Raw genomic sequence first — 17,750 nt, 5'->3', positions numbered from 1 at the left:
CAACCAGTCCATTCTGAAGGAGATCAGCCCTGGGATTTCTTTGGAAGGAATGATGCTAAAGCTGAAACTCCAGTACTTTGGCCACCTCATGGGAAGAGTTGACTCATTGGAAAAGTCTCTGATGCTGGGAGGGATTGGGGGCAGGAGGAGAAGGGGACGACAGAGGATGAGATGGCTGGATGGCATCACTGACTCGATGGACGTGAGTCTGAGTGAACTCCGGGAGTTGGTGATGGACAGGGAGGCCTGGCGTGCTGTGATTCATGGGGTCGCAAAGAGTCAGACACAACTGAGCGACTGAACTGAACTGAACTGAACTGAGATGGCTCAGATGGTAAGAGAATCTGCCTGCAGGGCAGGAGACCCGGGTTTGACCCCTGGGTTGGGAAGATCCCCTGAAGAAGGGAATGGCAACCTACTCCAGTATTCTTGCCTGGAGAATCCTATGGACAAAGGAGCCTGGCGGGCAATAGTTCATGGGGCCACAGAGAGTCAGACATGAATGAGTGACTAACATAAACATGTTGAAATTTCTAAGGTAAAGATAAGTAAAGGAACTTATAGGTTCCTAACTACGAGAGGAAAATAATGTGGAAAAATTTACCAAATCTTGGAATATCAAAAGTTATTTGAAAACTACTACATTAATTACCAGAGAGTAATACTGGTACAGTGATCGACAAATAAACCAATGGAGCAGAGGCAAGGGCTCAGAAAGAAACCAGTGCATATACAGGCATTGGAATTACAGAAAAGGTAATGATACCAAGTAATTGAGAGGGGACAGTTTTTTAAAATGTGTATTTAAAACTAAAAACAAAGATAAATGTAGCAAATTTTGTTGATCACTAGAACGTACTTTCATGAACTTGGAGTAAGGAAAAATTTCTTAAATGAGACATACAATGTACTAACAGGAAAAGACTGAAAATCAGATATTGAAATTAAGAATTTCTGTACATGAAGACATAATTAGCAGAGCTTTGGAAAGGCAAGCTACAGTTTTGAAGATGTTTTCAGCACATATTCCAGACAAATGGCTTGTAGCCAGAACATAAAAAACTTTATATTAAGAAAAGGACAATAATTAGTTAGGAAAATGGGCAAGAGACTTGAACAGGCAACTCACCAAAGAGGAAATTCAAATGAAACCCATGAAAAGGCACTCCACTCCATTTGTTATCAGGGAAACGCAAAACAAACCTTCAACAAGACACACCACATATATTATTAAATTGCTCCCGGAAAGATTATACCAAGTCGTACTTCCTTCAGCAGAATAAAAGAATGCCGTTTCACCTTATGCTTGCTTACTCTGAGACTTATAATTTTTGTTTAAATTTTTGCTAAAATTATCATTTTTGTTAAAATTTGATGCACACAAGCAGTAACTATTTGTTATTTCAACTTGCACTTTGGAAATATAGATTCTGTCATTTTTGCATATGTATTTACATATGTGCTGTGCTGTGCTTAGTTGCTCAGTTGTGTCCGACTCTTTGCAACCCCATGGACTATAGCCCACCAGGCTCCTGTGTCCATGGGGATTCCTCATGCAAGAATATGGGAGTGGGTTCCATGCTCTCCTCCAGGGAATCTTCCCAACCCAGGGATTGAACCCAGGTCTCCTGCATTACAGGTGGGATTCTTTACCATCTGAGCCATCAGGGTTGCATAATGTATCTTTTTCTTTGAGACTCATCTGTACAAATTTTACCATAGGTTGTCCATTGTGACAAAGACTGTTAGTACCCTCTTACGTAACCAGGAAAGTGCGCACTGCATACAAGGCAGCAATGTGCCCAGTTCAAACTACTTCATCTCCAGACAACCCTGAAGCTAGCTAGGATCGGTGAGGTGGCTCAATTCTGGCTATGAGGTAATCAAAAGCTTACTGTTGGAGGTTCCAGGAAAATGATTTGTTTCTTAAGGAAAAAGAACAGTCTCAGTCACCCTCTGCCTTCCCCTTTTTCCTCCTGTCAGAACACAGAACCAGATGCCTGGAGGACTGTTGTATGAACAGGATGATGACAGCCACGTACACATTCAGGACAGTAGAAGCAGCCGGCATCCATGATGATTTCCCAGAGCCACTGAATTAGCCCTGAACCACCTGCCTCCCAACTCCTCTTCATATGAAAAACAAAAGCCCCATTTGATTGAGCCTCTACAGTAGGGTTCCTCACATACATCTGAATACAACCTAACTGATACTACGAATCAATAAGAAAGGGATGAGTGTGAGTTTTAAGTATGCTATGCTTTTCATTAATGTTGCAAGTAGATTTTTAGCAGAAAATGTAAGAGACAGTTTTCCAATAAACAGTAAACTAGCAAAATTAACTTGCATAAAAACTAGGTAACCATTTTAAAAGGCACGAAAAGAATTTTGCTTCCCCAAAGTTTCTGCTGCCTATCTAATAAAGAATATTAGTATTCCATAAAAATAATTCTTAACAACCTGGAAAAGTGTTTATTGTAATAGTATGGTAAATGTAAGATGTCACATAGATTATACAGAATAAGGTCTTGAGTGTGTGAAAATAACTATAATTACTGAAAAAGTAAAAGGAAATATACCAAATAATACCAGTAATTTCTGCATTTATATCATAAAGTTAGGGATATTTTCCTTCCTTTAAAATACATTTTTTTGTGTTCCATAACTTTTCATCCATAATCAGGAAAATCAAAAAACTCAGAACAAGTGAATTTTATTTAGAAGAAATACAAATTTTAAATAATTAAATACATATTTTAAAATAGAGCATTCATGGTCCTAAGTTCTGTCAGTGTTATAATTACAAGTTACAATGAACATTAATCATTATATTGGATAATTCGCATAAAATGTATGGCCATCACCTAAATAGAAGGAATAAAAGACATCATTTTCTAATGTCACAAAAATTACCTGAGGGGGAAAAATCACTAACTCCCAAACAGAAATACAAACCACAAGAAAGTGATGGTGGACCTGGCATAGTTCTACGTGAAATTCAACCAGAAAGTGTTGCCCACAATCATGATCTCATAGCAAAATGCAAAGAGAAAGAGGAGACTGATTCCCATTAGTGGGCATGAGTAGTAGGTGTAACAAGGAAGAAAGGTGTCCATCTAGGCCCACTTATATTGTTTTAGTCAACTGTCAACCTCATTATTTCCTACCATCTCTAAATTCTCTCCTTTAATCATACATACAAAAGTCCCCCTCTAAGGGTCAATGGCAGAAATACAGATGAAATGCCCATGAGAAAAATTTTTGGATTTTTAATTAGTAGTTAATTAATCAAATATTCCTAAATAAATGATGAATTTAATCTATAAACACAAATATTCTAAAAACCTAGCCTCGAAAGTAACACATAGGTAGCTCTCTGAGTTCCAATTCCCTTTCCTAAATAAATGATGAATTTAATCTATAAACACAAATATTCTAAAAACCTAGCCTCGAAAGTAACACATAGGTAGCTCTCTGAGTTCCAATTCCCTTCAAATACCTTGAACTCATCTCAATCAATTTACATATTAAGACATATTACAGAACTTGGGAAGACCAGACACTCGATGTCCAGAGCTCACAGGTCCTGGATATCTGAGAAACCACCAGAGCTTTGTGATGAAAGTTCAAAGACAATTGATATAACCCTCATCTTTGGCAATTTGACAATATTACAAGGCATGTGTCCAATGATCTGGCAAGCAGAACTCTACAAAATTTCCTAGGTATAGGCATACACATGCAAAACCACATGTACAAGAAAAGTAATTCACCAATGACCATGTTTGAAACAGAAACCTAAATATCCAGAAATAAGGGTCTAGTAAAATGAACTGAGATAAACTCTTATAGTGCAATACTTTCAAGCTGTAAGAGAGATAAGAAGCTCCTTGTGTACCCGTTCCTATCAGATGTTGACCAAGTTACAATCATGAAGCAAGGAGTTGAACAGCTGCAACCTGTTACCATTTGTCTTTTAAAAGGCAAAGAATTGAAACACTGACTCCCTCTGGGTTGGAGACATTGGTTGCTGGGGGACAGGAGTAGGAAGACGACTTTTCCCTGTGTGCCTTTTTTATACCTTTAGAATTTGTAAGAGGTATTATCCATATAAAAATAAAACACTTGAAAAAATACATACAGGACAACTCACCTGTGTGTTTCTCTGTTGCTCTAATATTCGTGATAACAATTACTGCTAATGGCCCCGAGTTCTTTATTTTAAAATATGTGTCTATTGTAATAGGCAAATGTTCTCCAACTCAAAACAACAGCAACTACCACCATAACCTTCTGCCCAAAGGACAGGATTCTTCTGTTAGGCTGGCCAAAAATTTAATTCAGGTTTTCCCATAAGGTGGTACTGGAAAAACCCGAAAAAAGTCGACCAACCTAATATTTTCATTATCAGTTAATCCATACAATCATTCATTTAACGTTCCATGTGGCAGCTAGTGCACTGAATCTACAAGGCGGAAAAGATAGGTCTTATTTTAAGGAGCTCACAACACAGTAGGCAAGACAGAGAAGTAAACTGACAGCTCCTAGAAGTCCACAACTATTTAGCACCCACTACGTGCAGGACAAATAATTTAAAATAACTATTTGGGATTTCCAAATAGTAGTTTCCAAATGACATTGTTTATCTGTATCACCAACAGACTCAATTTTCAGGTCTCACTCCAGACATACTGAATGAGAATTTCAGGACATGGAGCCCCAAAAGCTTTTTAAGGTGTTTTTTTTTTTTTTTTTTTAATTTTCCTGGTGATTTTGATGGCAATCCAAGTACAGGAACCATTGGTTTCCCCACACAACGATTCAAAATACTCTGCTGGTGACTGAAAAAGAGACAAAAAGAGCAGGTCTTCCTGTTGAGTAAGCAGAAAGCAGGCTTCCCTGGGCTGCTTCAACCTTCCAGGCAGAGGAAATAAAAAATAGAAACAATGAGATAAATCAAGGTCAGTCCCTCAAAGGGGAACATTTACAAGTCTCATCCTACAATAAAGTTGAGTTAATATAAATACAAAAATTTCTTGCTTTGATTTTTTTTAAAGGCCTGAGATGCCAAAGCAGAGAGCACCCTTAAACATTATTTTATCTCAGTCACATAGTTAAAGAGTTACAGCCTCACACTGGACATTCAGATGCCTGTAGTACATACAACCCTAACTGGCCTGAAAAAATAGTGATAAAATGATGGTGTTTTTCACCATCTGAGGCAAAATGAGAAGCAGCAACTCGCTCTTGCACCAGGACAACTTCATGCTTTCCTCAGGACTGGCAAGAGCTTCACATTCACAACTCTTTAAATGCATCAAAGTAAATACTCATTTCTATTTTGGGCTCATCTTCCTTTTTAAAACTCAGCTTGGCCACACTTGGAGGTATTTTACAAGACATAATTACACAGCAGATCTGACATAAAAACAAAGGGGAAAAAAATGAGGAAAACTAAACCACCCCATAAAGATATTTTTAAACATTTCACAGTCTTAAATCTACATGAGTCACATACTAAGTAGAAATACCACCCACAATTCCACCTGACCTGCATACTGTTTTCTTCCAAAAAGTTAAGCATATGTTTCTTAAATGTATTCATTCACTCATTCCTTGGGGATTTATAGCACCCACTCTGTGGCAGGCACTGTGATGCGTACGATAAAGTAGTGATCAAGACAATACTCCTCTTGTCTTAGACCTAAATAGACATTTCTCCAAAGAAGACATACAGATGGACAACAAACACATGAAAAGATGCTTAACATCACTAATTACTAGAGAAATGCAAATCAAAATGACAACGAGGGATCACCTCTCACAGTTAGAATGGCCATCATCAGAAGGTCTACAAGTAATAAATGCTGAAGATGGTGTGGAGAAAAGGGAACCCTCTTACATTGTCAATGGGAACGTAAATTGGTACAGCTACTATGGAGAACAATATGGAGGTTCCTTAAAAGACTAAAAATAGAACTACCATATGACTCAACAATCCCACTTCTGGGCCATATACCCAGAGAAAACCATTAATTTCAAAAGATACATGTACCCCAATGTTCATTACAACACTATTTATAATAGCCAGACAAGGAAACAACCTAAATGGCCATCAGAGGAATGGATAAAGAAGATGTGGTACATATATAAAACAGAATATTACTCAGTCATAAAAATGAACGAAAATGTGCCATTTGCAGAGACGTGGGCAGACCTAGAGACTGTCACACTGAAGTAAATCAAAGAGAAAAACAAATATATTATCGATTATATGCATAATCTAGAAAAATTATTCAGATGAACTGATCTGCAAAGCAGAAATAGACACAGATGTAAAGAACAAACAACTTATGGATACCAAGGAGGGAAGAAGGGGTGGGATGAACTGGGAGATAGGGATTGACATATATATACTACTATGTATAAGATACATATACTAATGAGAACATATGTATAGCACAAGGAACTCTACTCAATACTCTGTGGTAACCTATATGGGATGGAAGTCCAAACAAGAGGAGATACACACACACACACACACACACACACGCATGGTAAGTCTCTTCAGTCGTGTCCAACTATTTACAACCCCATGGACATATAGCTGATTCACATTGCTGTACAGCAGAAACTAACACAACATTGTAAAGCAACTATATTCCAATAAAATTTTTAAAAAAGAAAGATGATACCCTTTCTGCCTTTACATATTAGTCAAAACAGTAGCAGACAAAGCACAGCAAGGACATGGGGTATGTGCCATGAAGTGGAAACACAGGATGATACAGAAACATACAATGTGGGGACCTAATTCAGCCTGGGCATCATGGAAAGCTTCCCCTATGGACTTTGTTAAAAGTGTGATCTGCAAAAAAATGCAGGAGCTGGAGAAGGAGAGAGGGAAAGACAGCATATAAGTATATGTGTATAGACTGGAAGGTTGGGCAGGAAAAGCATAGGGTACAATCAAGGCAGAGGGAACAGCATGAGAAAAGGTACAAAAATAAGATAGAACATGATATACTTAAAAAACTTAGAAAACTCTAAAGGCCAAGTAAAAGATAGTATCAAGAAAGGAGGCCAGCGATGTAAGCACAGAATAGATACACACGGTATCTACCTCATCCAGAACATTCCCATAAATTAGGCAGAAATGGGTCCTTTCGTCCAGTTTACAATTAGCTCTAGAATATAATTGTAATAATATATAGTTCTAGAATATAGAAGTGCTTTGGTGAAGGTCACTGAATCAGAGCAAAGTCAGGAGTCTGCTGCACTAGATCCATTAGTCTACTGCTTAAATCAGGATATTGCCTTGGCTCCTAGTTGGTGATGGACAGGGAGCCCTGGCGTGCTGCGATTCATGGGGTCGCAAAGTGTCAGACACGACTGAGCGACTGAACTGAATTGAATAAAAATTTAAGAGAATCAAAATGCATGCCTTCCTTACTTCTGTTTAAGTAATGATACAATTTAGGAGTTTTGTAGTTTTTATTTTCAATTGAAGGAATTTGGATTAAATAACTTTTGATAGTTTAATGGATATTAGCACCAATAAATTGTTTTTCTGTTCATAGCATCAAATTTTGAGTGCTACTGTAGTTTTTCAAAATGTTACCATGGAGAGAAACTTGGAACTATACCTGGGTTCTCTGTGTTCTGTTTCTGACAACATAATGTAAGAATTATCTGAAATATAATTTCAATTATCTGAAAAATAATTTCAATTTTAAAATCAAATTATTGGTTTACCCAGAAATAAGAAGATGGGAGGAAAATGTGACCTTTCTACATTAAGATCTTCATTTTTTCAGTGTTTTGACTACTAATTCACTCAAAGTCTGGGGACTGTGTAGAGCTAACACTTATCAAGGGACTCCTAGGTATCAGATCCTTGCTATTTAATCTGCAATCTCATCTATGCCTCATAATTACTGCAAGATCAACTTATTATTCAGTTCAGTCACTCAGTTGTGTCCGACTCTTTGGAACCCCATGAACTGCAGCACACCAGGCCTTCCTGTCCATCACCAACTCCCAGAGTTCACCCAAACCCATGTCCATTGAGTCAGATGCCATCCAACTATCTCATCCTCTGTCATCCCCTTCTCCTCCTGCCCTCAATCTTTCCCAGCATCAGGGTCTTTTCAAATGAGTCAGCTCTTTGCATCCAGTGGCCAAAGTATTGGAGTTTCAGCTTCAACATCAGTCCTTCCAATGAACACCAGGACTGATCTCCTTTAGAATGGACTGGTTGGATCTCCTTGCAGTCCAAGGGACTCTCAAGAGTCTTCTCCAACACCACAGTTCAAAAGCATCAATTCTTAAGAAGCCCCAAATTTAATCTATCCTACCATCCCACACAGCTAGTCTATTGGCAGGTCCTGTCAACTCAGCTCTCCAAATGTTATCTTCAGTCTATTCATTTCTTCCCATCACCACCTTCCCCAGTTCCAGGACAAACCACCAACCTTCTTTCTCTAAACAAGACTCTTAATGGGTCTCCTCATATCAAGCCTAATCCCTTCCCAAACACATTATCCAAAATGGACAGAGGAATCGCTGTGAAAGGAAATTCAGGGCTTATTACTCTTCTGCTTGAAATCCATAAATAGCTTCACAATCCATATAGGATAAAAATACAACTTTACCTCCGAGTACTTGCCTCTAGACCTGCAACTTCTCATCATTCCTGTGTCTTTCCTAAGTATCTCCCTTACTCCTCCGACACTACCTCATTCCATCATCCTGTTTTCATAGCCCTCAGAACTAACTGAAGTAACTTTGATTTATTCCTTTAACATCGTTTTCCTCCTTTGAATGTAAGTTCCATGAAGGCAAGCACCTCGCTTGACTCCTTCACTTCCGTAACCCTAATGTCTGAATAATGTCTGACATACAACAGATACTCAATAAATAACTGCTGAATGAATAAATGCAGCAGAGCTACTGATACATCCTGTCTTGCCTTTGACTGTAAGAAACAGAAATAAAATGAGCCATACATTTCTAGCTTAACTTCTATCTGCAGAGAAGGGTCTAATACTCCAAAATTCTTTTCTTTCAGCCAGTTTTTCCAATATAAACAAATCATTACTAAAGTTCCACAATGACTAAAGTTCCACAATGACTCTCCAATTATTTCATGCCACTCTATCAGCATGGTATAATTATTTACTTTAAATGACTAACTAAACCATTCCTTTCTCCTTACTCAAAACTCTAACCAAGTTAAAGGTGATCTTGTACATACTGAAGAGATGACAGTCATTCCCAACATAACAGAATTTTTTTCCCCCCGTGTCCTAGTCCAACTGCCTTCTAAATTACGGGGTACTTTTTATACCAGTGACTTCCCTGATGGCTCAGATGGCAAAGCGTCTGCCTACAATGCAGGAGACCCAGGTTTGATCCCTGGGTCGAGAAGATCCCCTGGAAAAGGAAATGGCAACCCACTCCAGTATTCTTGCCTGGAAGATCCCATGGACGGAGGAGCCTGGTAGTATATAATTCATGGGATCACAAAGAGTCAGACATGACTGAGCGACTTCACTTTCACTTTTATACCAGTAAGGCCATTAATTCTATGATGAGGGTTTAGATACCTAAGTTTGGGGCCAGACATTGGGGAGAATTAACCGGCTCTATAAAAAGAAGCTGAAGTTCCCAGGAACAGTAAGTGTGAAGGACATTTCCTTCATACACATGAGAAACATTTTTACGGAGTTACAACATCATAATGATAAGGAGCATCAATAATCCAGACACTTCTTTAGCGAACTTGTTAATTCTTGCCTTGTTGATGAATTCTTACCTCAGAATCATGACTTTGACAATGATGACAACAGTAGTGGCCACGAAGAGTCAATAAGGACTGATGGTATACTCAACATTCTCATAAGCGCTTGAAATGCATTCATTCAGTCTTCCTCACAATCTGATAAGAGTCACCCAGAAAGTAAATGATGGCATTGACTTTGAACCTGGATGTGCCCATGCTCTTAATTACTAGGCTATCGCAGCACCTCTGTCATAATGCTAACAACAAGGAACCTCTACCTGGTGATGCTGGTGAGACAAACTTTGGGGGGAAAGAAATTGTATCTGTCATCTTGAACTTTGCCCACTAAAGAAAAATCAGGTTACAACATCAACTTAGAATTTTAAAAAGGTGTTATTAAACTTAGAAGTAAAACATGCATGATGCTATGCTCACAAGTTTTCAATGGGAACCACCTATCTTAAAAGGAACTAGAGACTCTAAAGAATGACATTTCAACACACACACACAGCTCTAAAGAGGAGGCAAGACAGCAAGCATCTTGAGAAAATAAGTGTGGCTGCCCAGGGAACTTTCTGAGGAACTCAGATTTCAAAACAAACACACAAAAGATATAAGAGAGGAAACATGTAACAAAGAATGAAATAGATGAGTAACACTGACCTATATGAAGAATGTCAGAAAACTTTAACTAAAGCCAGGAATGAGCTGGAGCCTGTGAAAATGCCAAAGATGACAAAGAGGTTAGGCTGCAAAAACAAAAACAAAAAAAGACATTCAGAGCCAGAAAATGAGTAAAGAATATTATGTCCCTGGCTTTGGGCAGGGGATGGACACCATAGCATTGGTATCTGTCAAAAGCTATACAGGATATATGCCTGAGAGCTATGCCAGAGCTGGGTCCACCAATCTGGCTGACTCAGCCACCAGGAAGATTCTAGACACTTACAAGGAGACAATGCACCTTTCTTAAAACACACACCAAAAATATGTCACAGAAGATGCACAGCCATCCAACCTTTAATTATTGTCTCCCACAGACAGCAAATAGAAAAGGCAAACTAAATATCATTGAAGCTAATCTAAGAGAACGATAATGAGAAACCCCTAAATTATTTCAACCAAGTTCAACTCTGGGGCTCTAATTATATTCCTATGTTTCTCAAAGACTAGCCCAAATGTCTTAAAGAATCAAACAATGGTTTTAAACCAACATAAAATGTATCAGTTCAAGTTTTCTTGCCTCAGGGTCTTTGCACTTGCTGTTATCTCTGCCTGGACTTTTTCATCCTGGATCAATCTTCTTAAAGCTTGCTCTCTCACCTTATTCAGGACTCTCCTCACTGGTACCTCCCCAGCCTTCTCTGAACATTCTATGCATATAGCTTACAATACCCTATCTGTTATTCTCTTCTTCCCAGCTTCATTTTTTTTTTTTCACAGCATTCACCACTTCTTAAGAAGAGATGCTTCTGCATACTTGGTTGTTTTCTGGCTCATTAGAATATAAGCTCTAAAGAAATATGTATTTTATCTCATTCACCATCTTGTCCACAGTACCTAGAACATATCAGGCACTCAACAAGTGCTCACTGAACAGAAATAAACAACTGAAAATGTACATGAGTAGGGACACCTATCTCAGTAATCATTTTATCAAAAAGTCATAACAGTATCAGATGATAAGATTAGTATGAACCAATAAAGTTAGGTGGCAGGATTTTTTAAATGTCATTTTAGGCCTTATTAGCGTGACAGTAAAATCTTACGGGAAAATGAGAATCTCTCAAGTTTATTTACCCTCATGATATCCATCTATGGGCTGCTCTCTCCAAATTTCTGTTCCAGGAGGTATGCTTTAAAATTTGGCCATGTTTTTAAAGAAGCATCCACTGCTTACTTCTTATTAAGAAATGGTGGCTAGGACTTCCCTGGTGGTGCAGCAGATAAAACTCCACCTGCCAATGCAGGGAACACAGATTTGGTCCCTGATCTGGGAAGATCCCACGTGCTGCAGAGCAACTAAGCCCATGTGCCACAACTACTGAGCCCACGTGCTGCAACTACTGAAGCCCAGGCTTAGAGCCTGTGCTCTGCAACAAGCGAAGCCACTGCAATGAGAAGCCTGTGCAACACAACAAAGAGCAGGCCCCAGCTCACTGCAACTAGAGAAAGCCCATGCAAAGCAATGAAGACTCAGTGAAGTCAAAAACAGATAAAGTGTTGAAAACAAAAGAACCAGGGGTTAGACAAATGGAGATGGCCATATCATTAGGCTTTGTCAACCAATGTTCTGCTGCTGCTGCTGCTGCTGCTGTTGCTGCTGCTAAGTTGCTTCAGTCGTGGCCGACCTCTGTGCGACCCCATAGACGGCAGCCCAACAGGCTCCTCTGTCCCTAGGATTCTCCAGACAAGAATACTGGAGTGGGTTGCCATTTCCTTCTCCAATGCATGAAAGTGAAAAGTGAAAGTGAAGTCACTCAGTCATGTCCAACTTTTAGTGACTCCATGGACTGCAGCCTACCAGGCTCCTCTGTCCATGGGATTTTCCAGGCAAGAGTACTGGAGTGGGGTGCCACTGCCTTCTCCAAACCAATGTTCTATGCATACCTAAAAGACTCTTGGCAAGGTCTGGTAACACAACTCAAAAATAACATGAGCCGGCAGTTACCAAGGTTGGTTTCATGTTTTATTTATAGAGGAGACTGACCAGAAGCACGCAGGAGATAACAGTCCATAACCCCATATGCTCCCTTGGCCAACTGACTGGTGAGAAAAGATGATCCGTTAATCCTGTCATTATCCTTGCTTCTGTCAACCCAGGGACCTTTGAGGGAGTCCCTATACTGCCACAGTCTGGAAAAGGGATGTGTTAGCCCTGGAAAAGAAGTGATAACCCTGGAGAGCTGACTTCACATATTGGAAGTGAGGTGGGGGAAAGCTGTGAGTCATAAAAAGAGAGAGAGTTTTATTTTGCTCTTAAATCTAACCTCTGAGATGACTCAGCAGGAAATAGAGAAGCAGAATGAGAGCACTGAATGAAGAGCCACTAGACCCAGGTCCCTCTCTGCTCTAACACTGCGAGTACTAACCAGTATGACCTATACAAGCCATCTCCCCCCAACCCCTGCCCCCACCCACCAGGTCTCAGTTCCCCAAATGTAAATGATGTAACACCTGCCCTTCCTGAACAACCCAGCCACACAAGTCATTTCCAACCAGGAAAGTTCAAAAAGGGCTGCATCACACAGATTATCAAAGTTGCTGAAGCCATTCTTCCTGGAGAAAGGGAAGGAACAGGGCAACTGGTGTGCTCTAAGCCAGTGTTTCCTTTTTTATTTTAAAGATGTCTCTTGCATATCAACAAATTTCACTGAGCACACCAATCACTTACCCAGGAGGGAATAGGAGAGGGAGAGAGACCAGCACCTGATTAGGAAACATGAAAATAACCACAAGTACTATGCAATGACAAAGTACTAAGGGATCCACTTCCATGAGAAGAAAAGTGCAGTTGTGTGCAAGGCATTACTACTCAGACGTCAGAGAAGGCAAATAAACATTTTAGACTAGTGCATACTTTACAAGAATTTATTTGTTTTCTCTGAGTCTAAGCTCATGTGCACAGAATCCTCAATTTTTGCCACTATAAATCTAACAGTGGGCAGGACCCAAGTCCACTCAACTTACACAAATGAAACAAAGTTATGCCTAAAAAAGTCTTTAAAACCCTTGTGTATCTCCACTCTCAAGCAAACAAATTTCAAACAAGCAATGGGTCCTGAATATTTTACCTTATTTCACTGAGTAGAAGATCTCACTGATTGTAAAATGTCCATTATATACACTGAAAATGAAAAAAATAAAACAAGCTGCCAATTAAACTATAAAATGATGCTCTCCTATCATTTGAAATTTTTTATTTTATCTTTCCTAAAAGTCTTTTAAAACTTACATTGATTTTTTATCATATATAATTCTTATAGATACATTAAAAAGAAATAAATTGGTTAGGCTTACCCCTAACCTTTCTTCATTTGCAGAGTTTCAATCTCCAAATCAATTTTGACTAGGTGTCCCCAGTCTCTGGGCTTCTGACACAAAATCATCCTCTGTGCTGTTAAGAGGGATCTCATGCTGTTTGGGTTTTTTTCTGAGTCACTGACACACATTCTGCAAGTTCTATCACAGCTCCACACTTAATGGCCATCGTATCACAATTATGGGCTCACCAACACCAAGTGTAAGATACATCCTGATCCCAGAGACATCAAGATGTTCATTTTGCTATCAGTAAAACATACTATACATTTCACTTTCACTTTTTTTTCAAAACATACTGTATAATGCATAATAAAATCAGTTACAACATATAACCTTATAATTATGAAATTGGTGCAGTTCTGTTCTCTATTCCTTACGGCTGGATTTGGAACCTACTTTACTCTCTCTTCTCTCTCACCTATTATATCCAACTACGTCCTTTTCAGTCCTCATTTCTCACTGCCCAAGGCATCAGAGGGCAGACACACTGAAACCATAATCACAGAAAACTAGCCAATCTGATCACACGGACCACAGCCTTGTCTGACTCAATGAAACCAAGCTATGATGTGTGGGGCCACCCAAGACGAACGGGTCATGGAGAGGTCTGACAGAATGTGCTCCACTGGAGAAGGGAATGGCAAACCACTTCAGTATTCTTGCCTTGAGATGCCATGAACAGTATGAAATGGCAAAATAATGGGATACCGAGAGAGGAACTCCCCAGGTCGGTAGGTGCCCAATATGCTACAAGAGATCAGTGGAGAAATAACTCCAGAAAGAATGAAGAGATGGAGCCAAAGCAAAAATGATACCCAGTTGTGGATGTGACTGGTGATAGAAGCAAGGTTTGATGCTGTAAAAAGCAATATTGCATAGGAACCTGGAATGTTAGGTCTATGAATCAAGGCAAATTGGAAGTGGTCAAACAGGAGATGGCAAGAGTGAATGTTGACATTCTAGGAATCAGCAAACTAAAATGGACTGGAATGGGTGAATTTAATTCAGAGGACCATTATATCTAATACTGTGGGCAGGAATCCCTCAGAAGAAATGGAGTAGCCATCATGGTCAACAAGAGAGTCCGAAATGCAGTACCTGGATGCAATCTCAAAAACGACAGAATGTTCTCTGTTTGTTTCCAGGCAAACCATTCAATATCACAGAGATCCAAGCCTATGCCTCAACCAATATTCTATGATTGAATGATTCTATGAAGACCTACAAGACCTTTTAGAACTAACACCCCAAAAAAGATGTCCTTTTATAGGGGACTAGAATGCAAAAGTAGGAAGTCAAGAAATACCTGGAGTAACAGGCAAATTTGGCCTTGGAGTATGGAATGAAGCAGGGCAAAGGCTAATAGGGTTGTCCCAAGAGAAAGCACTGGTCATAGCAAACACCCTCTTCCAACAACACAAGAGAAGACTCCTACACATGGACATCACCAGATGGTCAACACCAAAATCAGATTGATTATATTCTTTGCAGCCAAAGATGGGAGAAGCTCTATACAGTCAGCAAAAACAAGACCAGGAGCTGAATGTGGCTCAGATCATGAACTCCTTATTGCCAAATTCAGACTTAAATTGAAGAAAGTAGGGAAAACCACTAGACCATTCAGGTGTAACCTAAATCAAATCCCTTATGATTAGACAGTGGAAGTGAGAAATAGATTTAAGGGACTAGATCTGATAGAGGGCCTGATGAGCTATGGACGGAGGTTCATGACATTGTACAGGAGACAGGGATCAAGACCATCCCCATGGAAAAGAAATGCAAAAAAGCAAAATGGCTGTCTGAGGAGGCCTTACAAATAGCTGTGAAAAGAAGAGAAGTGAAAAGCAAAGGAGAAAAGGAAAGATATTCCCATTTGAATGCAGAGTTCCAAAGAATAGCAAGGAGAGATAAGACAGCCTTCCTCAGTGATCAATGCAAAGAAATAGAGGAAAACAACAGAATGCGAAAGACTAGAGATCTCTTCAAGAAAATTAGAAATACCAAGGGAACATTTCATGCAAAGATGGGCTTGATAAAGAGCAGAAATGGTATGGACCTAACAGAAGCAGAAGATATTAAGAAGAGGTGGCAAGAATACACAGAAGAACTGTACAAAAAAGATCTTCATGACCAAGATAATCACGATGGTCTGATCACTCACCTAGAGCCAGACATCCTGGAATGTGAAGTCAGGTGGGCCTTAGAAAGCATCACTACAAACAAAGCTAGTGGAGGTGATGGAATTCCAGTGGAGCTATTTCAAATCCTGAAAGATGATGCTGTGAAAGTACTTCACTCAATATGCCAGCAAATTTGGAGAACTCAGCAGTGGCCACAGGACTGGAAAAGGTCAGTTTTCATTCCAATCCCAAAGAAAGGCAATGCCAAAGAATGTTCAAACTACTGCACAATTGCACCCATCTCATACGCTAGTATAGTAATGCTCAAAATTCTCCAAGCCAGGCTTCAGCAATACGTGAACTGTGAACTTCCAGATGTTCAAGCTGGCTTTAGAAAAGGCAGAGGAACCAGAGATCAAATTTCCAATGTCCGCTGGATCATGGAAAAAGCAAGAGAGTTCCAGAAAAACATCTATTTCTGCTTTATTGACTATGCCAAAGCCTTTGACTGTGTGGATCACAATAAACTGTGGAAAACTCTGAAAGAAATGGGAATACCAGACCACCTGACCTGCCTCTTGAGAAACCTATATGCAGGTCAGGAAGCAACAGTTAGAACTGGACATGGAACAACAGACTGGTTCCAAATAGGAAAAGGAGTACATCAAGGCTGTATATTGTCACCCTGCTTATTTAACTTCTATGCAGAGTACATCATGAGAAATGCTGGGCTGGAAGAAGTACAAGCTGAAATCAAGACTGCTGGGAGAAATATCAATCACCTCAGATATGCAGATGACACCACCCTTATGGCAGAAAGTGAAGAGGAACTCAAAAGCCTCTTGATGAAAGTGAAAGAGGAGAGTGAAAAAGTTGGCTTAAAGCTCAACATTCAGAAAACGAAGATCATGGCATCTGGTCCCATCACTTCATGGCAGATAGATGGGCAAACAGTGGAAACAGTGGCTGACTTTATTTTTCTGGGCTCCAAAATCACTGCAGATGGTGATTGCAGCCGTAAAATTAAAAGACGCTTACTCCTTGGAAGGAAAGTTATGAGCAACCTAGATAGCATATTCAAAAGCAGAGACATTACTTTGCCAACAATGGTCCGTCTAGTCAAGGCTATGGTTTTTCTAGTGGTCATGTATGGATGTGAGAGTTGGACTGTGAAGAAAGCTGAGCACCGAAGAATTGATGCTTTTGAACTGTGGTGTTGGAGAAGACTCCTGAGAGTTCCTTGGACTGCAAGGAGATCCAACCAGTCCATTCTGAAGGAGATCAGCCCTGAGTGTTCATTGGAAGGACTGATGCTGAGGCTGAAACTCCAGTACTTTGGCCACCTCATGCGAAGAGTTGACTCATTGGAAAAGACTCTGATGCTGGGAGGGATTGGGGGCCGGAGGAGAAGGGGACAACAGAGGATGAGATGGCTTGATGGCATCACCGACTTGATGCACATGAGTTTGGGCGAACTCCAGGAACTGGTGATGTACAGGGAGGCCTGGCATGCTGCGATTCATCGGGTCTCAAAGAGTCAGACACAACTGAGCGACTGAACTGAAGGCATTTACCCCTTGTGCCTTGGTCCCATGGCCATATCTTTGTCCAGACCTCAGTTCATTTCACACACTTAAAGATTATAGTCCCTAAATGCCCCTTCCTCCTGCAGTCTCTCTGCAATCCAACACATTACAATTGATGACCTGATAATCCCCTTTCATCATGAATTACTTGCTCAAGCACTTATTCAGGGGGTCAAAACATTTGTTTCGGTTTTAACATGAAAAACACAAACAAG

At 39.8% G+C, this 17,750-nt stretch overlaps 1 protein-coding gene across 46 annotated transcripts in view; it reads right to left on the bottom strand.

The window, feature by feature from the left end:
• ANO4 (anoctamin 4) overlaps nt 1-17,750 on the bottom strand; it is a 438,203-nt gene that overhangs the window by 276,336 nt on the left and 144,117 nt on the right. For 2 of the 46 annotated variants that reach the window (XM_086400946.1, XM_086400917.1), the window contains exons 2-3: nt 10,449-10,534; nt 9,819-9,941 (exon numbers count right to left, since the gene is read on the bottom strand). The exons of 39 other annotated variants lie outside the window; for them this stretch is intronic. The gene's annotated coding sequence lies outside the window, so the exon portion shown is untranslated. Of the gene's footprint in view, nt 1-9,818; nt 9,942-10,448; nt 10,535-11,585; nt 11,700-13,579; nt 13,633-17,750 lie in introns of those variants that run through there. 5 more of the 46 variants (XM_086400918.1, XM_086400920.1, XM_086400919.1 and 2 more) reach the window with 5 other exon arrangements.

The sequence above is a fragment of the Bos grunniens genome, chromosome 5 (assembly GCF_055505025.1).
Source record: "Bos grunniens cultivar Pamir isolate PY7600 chromosome 5, Bosgru_T2T1.0, whole genome shotgun sequence".
In the NCBI taxonomy this organism is placed as follows: Eukaryota; Metazoa; Chordata; class Mammalia; order Artiodactyla; family Bovidae; genus Bos; species Bos grunniens.
Note: the sequence above shows the minus strand (reverse complement) of the source record. Positions and strands in the feature narration are given on the sequence as shown.